The sequence below is a fragment of the Mercenaria mercenaria genome, chromosome 12 (genome assembly GCF_021730395.1).
Source record: "Mercenaria mercenaria strain notata chromosome 12, MADL_Memer_1, whole genome shotgun sequence".
NCBI lineage: Eukaryota > Metazoa > Mollusca > Bivalvia > Venerida > Veneridae > Mercenaria > Mercenaria mercenaria.
In genome coordinates, this window is record NC_069372.1 from 65,478,877 (window position 1) to 65,489,639 (window position 10,763).

Here is a 10,763-nt window from a genome sequence, read left to right on the forward strand (position 1 = left end):
ATAGAAAAGAGGTGTGCACTCAAATTTTTTATGTCGACACTATATAAAATAGACTTCCTGATGTAGACAGAATATAAAAGAGATGTGACGTTCAAGTAGTTGATGTCATTATCCCATATATCGCAATAGAAGTGAGCCTTACTGTCTAAATGCCGTGCCAAACATGCTCAAAATTAAGTGCCTAAATGCCGTGCAAAATACGCTAAAAATAATTGCCTGATTGCCGTACCAACTACGCTCAAAATCATTTGCAATAACACGTAAGTTTCATATTGGGTAGGGTTGCAACAACTTGACGAAAGCTAACGTCTTTCAAAAAAACATCGCCAACACATTTATCCTTTCTTATCTAACTACAGTGCCAGAAAAAAAATCTTTAAACATCTAATTTAAAGATCGCGCATGTCACATTCAGTCTGCCCGTTCAGTCATTTCAGTGAAATATCGACTTCGTGATGCTAGCTCTGAGATAAAAATGGTAAAATTTAACCTATGAATGGCCTTTAACACATGTATATTCTAATAGTATGAAACTAGACGTAAGCAATGGTAGTAGCAGGTAGTCGCTGGATCAGTGAGTTCCTACTGACCTCCAACGACGTCGAAAGTATTTAGCCTCGAGGCAGAAATGTTCGAACCATGCATTCATTAATTTCGCATAAATCCTTACAAATAAAAGTATAAGAAAAACGTCACGAGTAATGAATTGAGTATAAATCCTTTAAAACAGATCTTCTTATATTATTCTGATATTCTATAGCTACTGGGGCATAAAATTATAAAACTGTCCCCTGTCACTTGTAAATGAATCTGGATGCCACGGAGAAAACCTATACTTCGACAAATATTTGTTCGTCATTATCGGAAGCCCTGAGTAGCCAGTTCGACCTCTTTAACTCTTACAAGAATTGATAAAGACCCGTGCTTGTCACCGTATCAGTCAGTAAGATCGATAATGTCTGAGATAATACGAATGTCCTTTCCAGTCAACTTGTAATGTTGGGTAAACAAATACAGAAAAAAGTTCCAGCTTCTTCGCAAAGGTCACCAAAATTAGATATTATTTGAGCCGCGTCATGAGATAATCAACACAGTGGCTTTGCGACCAGCATGGATCCAGACCAGCCTGCGCATCAGCGCACTCTGGTCAGAATCCATGCTGTTCGCTAACGGTTTCTCTAATTGCAATAGGCTTTGAAAGCGAACAGCATGGATCCTGACCAGACTGCGCGGATGCGCAGGCTGGTCTGGATCCATGCTGGTCGCAAAGCCACTATGTTGGTTTTCTCATGGCGCGGCTCATTTGTTGCTAGTACATTTTATTCAACATAAAATTAGCAGAACAAGGTAGTTGTGTCTTAAAACAGCAGCTGCAACTATTTTAGTGAACTTTATATTGTGCGTAAAATTCCGATGGTCTTTCAGCAAATAAAGACCGTACCATTTTGAAATTATGAATATATTCCCCTGTGTGAATAGAAATCAGTATTCAAAAACAAGAAATATCTTTAAAAATGATGGTCGGCGAATTGTAATAAGGAAAGAAGTTTATGAATTTTTCATCTAACATTCATCTTTCATCTAACATTTTTCAAATTGCAAAACTAAACACCGCACTTTGACAATTTAAATGGTTCTCTTTTAAATTTTCGCAAAGGTTTCGAAGGGTTGCAATTTTGTTTCGTTTATCCTTAGACGAATAATTACAGCAGTAGTTTGATGAAGATTCATGAAGCGGTTCATGAGAAGAGGTCATTAAACGTGTTTATATTTTTAGCTTAATTGGTCCCTATCCCCATTTGTAACAAAATAGCAGGACACCTTACGATATTGTTACACATCGAGTTTGATAAAAATCCATTACATTTTAGTGGTTAATGCGAAGAAAGGCATGTCTACTTTTAGCTATAAAGGTCGCTAATAGGGCCCAAGTTCCTATATAAATAAATTTGGAAGAGGACCTTATAATGATGCTCCAGACCAAGTATGACAAAAATCCGCCAAGCTGTTCATGAGACGCTGTATAAAGGCATTTCTAGTTTTAGCATTAGCAGCCCCTAAAAGGGGTCAAATGTCCCAGCTGAACAAAGTTGGCTGCGGGCCTAATAAAGATGCTACAAATCAAGTCTGATTAGAATACATGAGAAAAAATCAATTAAAGGAATTTTTTATTTATATTTTTATAATTCTAAAATAGGCCAACTGATACCCCCTTTAAACAAATGCATATTCGCTATTCATGAATTTTTGGGAAAAAGACGTCACACCTATAGAAAAGTGAAGGTCAACAAACATACAACTGTAATTATTCAAATATTTCTGTTTCATAAGCAAAGTTTGACCGTAGGTCCTTTATCACATAGATAAACTGTATGCAGCGTACCTTCATTTCAGTGTAATGAGTTTCAGTCATTATATAGCATATACATATAAAACAGATTTCAACTGAGTTCAATATTGCATACCATACTAAAGAAAAATATTCATATATAATAAATCAGTTAAATAATTTATAACAAATATATCAAAGCAAACAAGTACCATTTTAAATATGCAATCTGAATAAGTCACAAAAGCAAGAAACCTTTCATATACGGGACGACAATTGTACAAGGGAAAATCTTTTAAAAAGCATTCTCTCTACATAAAAGATTCTTATCACACCTTATTTCATTGTGATTCGCAACCGTATTCAGCTCTTTTTTAAATTTTGATATGTTGGTATTTAAAACAGGTTTTATCTTATTAATTAAACTTACTTATCATTTTGAGATATATCAATATTCTTGCTAAATATACTGAGCAAAGTTAGCTTTAAAACTGTGAACAGCGTCGTTTAGCATAAACGCTTTGTCTACATTTCACTCAGCGTAGCACAATCAACAGAGTGAAAGAAATTGACACTCTCGTCCAATCAGGCAGAGTGTTGCATAAATCTTCCATTTTGATAAATTATCTATAATGCGTTATCAAGTAGTTTGATTTGTAAACTGAAGTCACGTGGCATAGGTAACGAATTCGTTCTTGGACGACGTTCGCCGAAAAAGCGTTTAAGGATCATAAAATCTGGCTCGTACGCAAACAGACCTTCATGCTGAAGTTAAGTGAAGTGATGCCAAGATACATTATTTTATTAAAATGTCTCTACTACGGAGTTTTGATAACGATAAAGAATAATTATTCTTATCAGTCGTCTTCTTGTTATTTTATAAATGAATGTAAACGGATTCAATATAGGATAAGATTTTTTTTCTGTTGTTCATGCAGGTGTTAACAGTTTCGGACAACGCACGCGCGGATTAAAGGCCCGACGGTTCTTTACGTTAAACGATAGGGTTAACACACGCACAAACATCAAAAATCCTAACAAAGGTAAATGATACTGATTTTTCATTTTTCCCGCAACATCAATTTCGAAAACAACTTTCTAACATGAAATAAAGCAAAGCTTCAAAGCGAGCTCAAGGAAATCTAATTTTTCATTTTTACGATCCCTTTTACAAAGAAACCATTCATTACTCAAACAAAAAAAAGTGAAAATCCACTTTAGGCAGATCACTACCAAATCAAATATAAGCTTCCGCTGGTCTTGTCACAAGTAGTCCAAATATAATGGGGTTATTATAACAGTAGCTTGATCTGGGATGCAGTATTCGGCTCGAGTAGATTTTGCCAGATCGGATCTCACGAGGCGCGCAAGCCCGAGTGTGATCCGACCTTGCAAAATCCACGAGAGCCGAATACAAAGTCCCAGATCTAGCTACTGTTATAATGACCCTTTTATTATATACCTTTACCATTTTGATTCTTGTTTTGTTCTTGAACGAAATCTTCAATGTTTATCGATAAATAAGGAAAATAGCTCTATAGAGCAAAAAAAAAAAAAACAAAAAAAAACGGGGACTATTTTAATCCTCCATTATGCGACTACCATTTTTTCACGCCGTTTTTCCTATTAAATGTCTGTATGCCAATACACTGTTTCAATTTCTTTCCATTTTTGCAACATTCTTGAAACCTCTTTTGTATAATATTTGAGTGAAAAATAATTTTGAGCAATCAAATGACGTTTTCTATTCGCTGCGAAGAAAAAACCACCTCATCGCCAGCCACTATGCATGAATATATACTGCTTGATTTTGGCGAGCTCGCTATAAAATTCTGAACCGAATCTGTAAATGATCTGAGAAAACAAATACTCATACGTGTGTGTTTCGATTAAGATACAGGAAAGCTATCGCCGTTTTTTTTAACGTTGTTGCAATCTGATTCGGCACTGATGCGCCCCTGAAATACGCTTATAAATACAAAAGGCATGTGTGTAAGTTTATCTATAGGCACCGCGGCAAAAAATATGGGTGACTCTTCTACAGGACTAATAGTCATTTTGCTGTGATGATAATGCAGGTCACGCTCCAGTTCCTGAAGTTTCCATAGTTCTTTAACGTGCCAGGTGTAAAGCATCCATACACAGGACTTATATCCCAATGTTAGTAATTTTAGTCGGGGGAGCGGGAGCTCGAACTCACGACCCAAAATTTCCTAGTCAGAAAGTGTTACCCCAAATCTATCAATATAAGAAATGATAAACAAAGCGTTCATCAATGTGTGAGCGTCTCAACGAAGCCGCCTGTAAAATTATTTGAATTTTACGTATATTGCAATTTCTTTCCCCCCCACCCACTGTAAAATTGTTTGAATTTTACGTATATTGCATTATAAAGTGTTGCGTCACTTGTAAAAGTAAAATGCTTTTGACGTGTTTTCCCGAAAAAAATAGTGGGAAGACGGTTAGATATTTGAGCTTAAAAGACATGCATACATAAGAAAAAAATACTAGGAAGACGATAAGACAGACTTGGGTACATAAGGCGTGAATTTTAATAGTTTATCTCGACTCAAAAATAAAAACGCAGATGATACTTTCACTTTAGTAACCTTTTCTCTCTCTTTTTTTTTTGGCATAGAATTAAATATTAAAAAAAAAACATGCAATGAACAATTTATAATTTGAACCCTAACATAATTGTTCCACTGCTGTAACGTTACGGTAATTGACTGTAACTCGCGCCACTTGACAATATTGGCCACGTGCCCACATGTTTACACACAGATGGTCCTTCAAACTGCGACACAAATCTGTTTCACAAAGAGCTTGCTCAAATAATCAGCTATAGGATGACATCTGGTACAAGAATTCGCGGGACCGGAACTTACCAATTGAATTGCTTTTAGATCTTCAACTGGTGAAACACATTGTGTACTATAGCAGAAAAAGAGCACCAAAGTTAGTGATTATATCTGTTGCATGCAGATCAGTATCACTGAGGAAAGAAACTTTTGTAAGATGGATTAATTAATTACATACAGTCTCCCTAGATAATCTTCTAAATATAGGCCTATAAGACCACCATAAAGTCCGTCCTCTTTTTAACTTGAGCCTTACTAGATTAAAAGTGTTAAAAGGAAGTATTATCTGCAAACTATTTAGAAGTCAGTTATATTTCCAGGGGCGTAGGAAGATGCTTGATAGTTGGACCATGAAGGGACTGGATGCAATAGGGACACTCCCAGCAAAACTTCTTTAAAAAAAAAAAAAAAGTTTGTGGAAAGGTGCTCTCTGGTGTACTTTGGAGGTATATTTTGCCTCAGTTATAAGCCTCTATGACTTACAGTATTTAGCAATCAATTATCATGATTATCAGAAATAGAAAGTTTATTCAGTCTTTAAAAATAAATGTACACGGTCGTTGTAAACATTTTTATTTCCATTTTATATTTAAGCGTAAAAAAATTATTTTAATATATTATACAATGCTCTTATTTGTAAATATTCCAAAAAGTTCTTAGCTATTCCATATAAGGATTTAACATCTAGATTTTAATTATAATCAACAAATATCGTAACTTGATGTGAGTGATATTTACCTCATCATGATAATGGCGAATGTATTTTGATGTATCCTATTAAATACATTCTCGCATACCAGAGGTCTACCGTGGTTCCCCGGGATTTTGACGAACCTCTGATGGATGAGAATGATTAAATAAAACACACACTGTCTGTTACCAGTGTTTTATTTTTGTTTTATTGTTTTAAACGTTAAACAAAAAACAACGCAACCTCTTTAATTCAATTCAAAGCAGCCTTCTATATGAACCTATTAATTAATGTCGATGTGCATGTTAAACACGTGTCAAAAGTGGCCAGGCGGCTAACTCTTAATGTATTCCTTTCCATCACCTTACAGGCCTGGATACATGACCAGGCCGAGGGGGGGGGGGGGGGGGGCCGTGTCCCCCCCCCCCCCAGTTGACCTATACTCATCAAAGCTGCACCAAACTATTTCGGCAAAGAAATAACATTTTCTCAAAATATAGACCCAAACCACATCAGAGACCACCATTTCATACCTATATTTTAAAATTTTCCAGGAAGAGAGCCCCCACCCCCTCCCTAAAATGAGGAGAGTACCCCTCCTGTACCTCAAAATTTCGAACAAAAAATGCACCAGAGGCCACCATTTCATACCTGTATTTCAAAACATGTTCCAGGGGGAGAGCCCCTGACCCCCTAACATTACACGGGGAGGCCCCCTCCCATACATCAAAATTAAGACCAACAAATGTACTAGACCTACCTAAAATAAGTGAATTAACCCTCCAGTACCTCAAAATTTAGACCACAAATGCACCAGAGGCCACCATTTCATACCTGTATTTCAAAAAGTTTTCCAGGGGGAGAGCCCCTGACCCCATAACATGACAGGGAGGCCCCCTCCAGTACCTCAAAATTTAGACCAAAAATGCACCAGAGGGCACCATTTCATACCAGTGTATCAAACACATTCTAGGAGGAGACCCCTCTCTTCCCCCCCAATACGGACAGAGACCCCCCCCCCCCCTCCACCCTCCCGTACCTACCTCCTCTCGGCGCTTTGCACCTCGTCGGTGACAACTTTGTTCTAAAACTGACCGGGCCTGTCATAGTAATATAACCCTGACACGTTGTATATTCGATATAGTATGTTAAGCGTCTCGGTTTTACTTTCAACGTTGGAGCCATGAATCCGCGGGCCCATTATTGCAACTGGTCGGAATATTGGGACCGCGGCCCTTCCTCCTATGTGACAGATTTCCATCATATCATAAAGATGAAATTTCAAGGAATACAGACATTGAACCCAATTGTAATATACACACCATTTCCCTACCACGCCAATAACCAGACGCTGAAAGCTTACATTACAAACACTAGCATGTAAACCAATACTATTTACTGATGCACAAGATTTGAAAGAATAAGTATTCAGCAACGAATTGCCAAGCCTCCAGTGATCCTGATAGCTAAACCAAGTATCCAATAGAGCAAAGACCTAGCGTTGACGGTTGATTTCTTTATTCTTCAATCAATAATTCAGAAGACACGGTAAAGAGAGAGGTTTACAAATCAATATATCTGATCGCATTGAATGATGAAGTTGTCCTCGACAACATGTTGGAAGAGATCCCTACGGCGTGATACGGACATGACTGAATACTTCCGCATGCTTCACTTGAATAGTGGGACGTAATTTAATACTGTAATAAATAATTCTAGTATTTCATAATTTCCGAATTTTAACTGCTTATATTAGAAAGTATTTCGTATTTTAAACATCATGCCAAGATAAAAAAAAAACGTACATTCTAGTATTCCACAATCTCCGAATCAAGTTTAGTATCAGTGCTTATATAACAAAGGATAACGTCATGCCAAGTTTAAAAAATTAAAAACGTACTTTTATATTATAGTTTAAAGTTTGCTTAAATTTACTGCTTATTTCATATGTATACGCATAAATTCCTCCATTTCTACCCTCCGCCCAACCCACCCCTCCCCCGGAAGGCCAAGGTAACGGTGAATCAGCCTCGGAAAATCCAATACCTTTTAGACGGAGCAAATCCCACCATATTTGTACAACTTAATAATTAATTAAGCTCATAAACTGTATGACAAAGTAAAACGTCATTGATAATATATTGCACTTGTCTTTACTATGAAAAAAGAACAAAGACGGGACATGTTGAATGTTCAGGGTTGGGTAGGCCTACACGTTTTCTATAAAGCGCCCACATTTCAGTAAAACATTATGTACATCTAGTTCGCCAAATGACGGATAATATCCCGATGAAAATAGAAGTCAAGCATCTGTCACGTGCTAAGCTGATCTCCAATCAATTTACTGTACATATATATGTTTTAAACAATTGTAACTGCAATATTCTAACTAGTTTGTCCTGACTCACTGGACCACTGCTGTACAGTTTGAAATGATTAAAACAGGAACACATATGATACCAATTTAGTATGAAAAAGTGTACAGTTTGTAACTAAATTATGAAAAAGTGTACTTGTAAATACTTGTTAGTGTGGTAAAACTTTGAACTTTATACAGTCGTGTCTAATACTCATGCGCATAAATAAAACACATTTATGAAAATTACAGTTAGATTCAATACATTTCTGTGAAATTTGAATTCAATCTTGTATTGTAAACAGCATTGTATTTAATTTACCATACCTATATAAGTCCTACCCCTGTTGGTACTGTCCTCTTTATGTTATACTAAATAATAATTATTCTGATATAACAAAGTATGTTGTGTGCGCATCGATTCAAAAGAGACAAAGTCCCCACTCTCCCCTTCGTACTCCGCCCCTGCATCTTGCTTCACAATTATAAAGGAAAATATATATCGATACTTTACACGGATACAAAGACGATCTAGGTAACCGAATACATATATCATATTTCAAAAGAAACAGATGTAGATTCATCGATTTCCATTTATGAAAAAAAATCAAAGGGTGGTGTATCAAGAACAGTAACATCAAATCTGTAATTTTCAATATTAATGATGTTCTTCAAATCTATTAAAATTAATCAAGCCACGGGTCAACACAGAGGTCATTTGTTCGAATCCCGCTGGGGCGAACACACTTCAAGTATTATATAGTAAAAGTACAGGTTTTCTAAATTCTGAGTTCAACTGATCCAATAAACGATCAAGATTTTCACGAATTTCTTTACACTGACACGAACTAGTATCACAATGTCTCGAGCATATCTCAAGATAGAAGTATAACGGGAACATTAACATAAAATAGATTCATTTCCATGCAATGTACCTGAACTAAAACGGTAATTACTCCAATCCGTAAAACCTATCTACAGTATAAAACATTGATAAACGGCGGAAAATAAATAAATTGTTGTCGGTGTGTTACACGGCGTGAATAAGTACCTTCCGTTACACCATTCATGAAATCTTTTACTAAATGCAACGAAGTTGATATGACTGTATTACGTCAGTACCGCAAGATGGTCTATCTTTTTTCTATAACAGTATAAAAGCCAAACCAAAATATTATAAAACAGACTAAAAGAAAAGAAATATTGCTGGAAACAATTATATCCATCTAGCTACATGTTACGGAGAAAGTTTTAAAAAGAATGTTTAACTTACCAAAAGAGACTCTTCATATAAAACATCATCCGCCGTGTCAAACAACAGCAGACGACAAATGTTCAAGTACGTCCTTGATTCTCTCTATGTAGCGTTCATGTAGATAAAACACTAAGGTCGATAGAAAGTCAACTAAACCATTTACTAGCCTATAAACCAGCTAAAGATCCACTCAACGAGTACACATAGAACGTGTTCCTATAATAAACTTCTGTGTATAAAACTTCAACACAGCAAGCAGATCGAGGATATACATCGACAAGCTGTTTCCCATTTATCTAACAAAGTCACTTATATTCAACACATCTGCGCGCAGGCCTAGCAAACCTTCAATACATGCTGCAAAATGCCGCCAGAGGAAAATTGATATGAAGCAGACGATAGATTGAATCACGTGACCGCGCGCGAGCTGGCATGGTCTGTCGATACAAGTAGATGAAAGCCGAACCAGGTGCGTTGCTAGGCAACAGTGACACGAGGTGCTGGGTTGTTAATTTCATTCCGGACTGCGCGTGTATTGGAAGAAAAATATCCAATACAACATCTGTCAGTCAACTAGGTCTGTTGGCAACGAGTCAATATTCAGTATCAACACCGGCAACAATATTCAACATGGTTACTTTCAATGGATTCTCGTCCGCGGTCTGTCTTCTGCACTAGGTTAACGATCGATAGACACTGGCTTTTATGCCCTTGACGTAAATTTTCCTTTCAAGCTGGGACCATATATGATTTTACCGAGGCCAGTCAATTATTCATTTACTGACTTTCAAGGGACCTGCTACATGGATGTCAAAACTTTTATCACTACTCAGCCCAACGAAATACTTAAAACGAAAATAAAACTTTTAATATTTCATTGTACTTTTCACTGACTTTAATAATTTGACGAACAAATCGTGCGGCTATTTCAAATGATTCATTAACTTTTGCATCATTCTAACATCTGTTTTTCATAATTATTATAATCGGTCGAAGTCCAGTTTAAAATGTTGTAGCATATCTTGGTAACATGCCAGATTTTTTCCTCTCCGCACGTGCCGAGACGTCAAAAGTATTGATATTGGTGTACTAGTAAATACTTAATTTCATCTCTGCTCAGTTACTGAAAATACGCGTCTATAATGTCAAAAATAAATCACATCACAGATTGTGTATAGTTAGAATATAATGGCGAAAAAATTAAACATGAAAATTTGTCGACACAGATTATTATCAAACTGTATAGACAAATTTACTCAGCAGCGGTACTT

At 36.4% G+C, this 10,763-nt stretch overlaps 1 protein-coding gene across 1 annotated transcript in view; it reads right to left on the bottom strand.

The window, feature by feature from the left end:
• LOC128547429 (uncharacterized) overlaps window positions 1-9,941 on the bottom strand; it is a 31,911-nt gene extending 21,970 nt beyond the window's left edge. The window contains exon 1 of the mRNA XM_053520238.1: window positions 9,511-9,941. The gene's annotated coding sequence lies outside the window, so the exon portion shown is untranslated. The remainder of the gene's footprint in view (window positions 1-9,510) is intronic.
• Window positions 9,942-10,763: the final 822 nt, after the last annotated feature.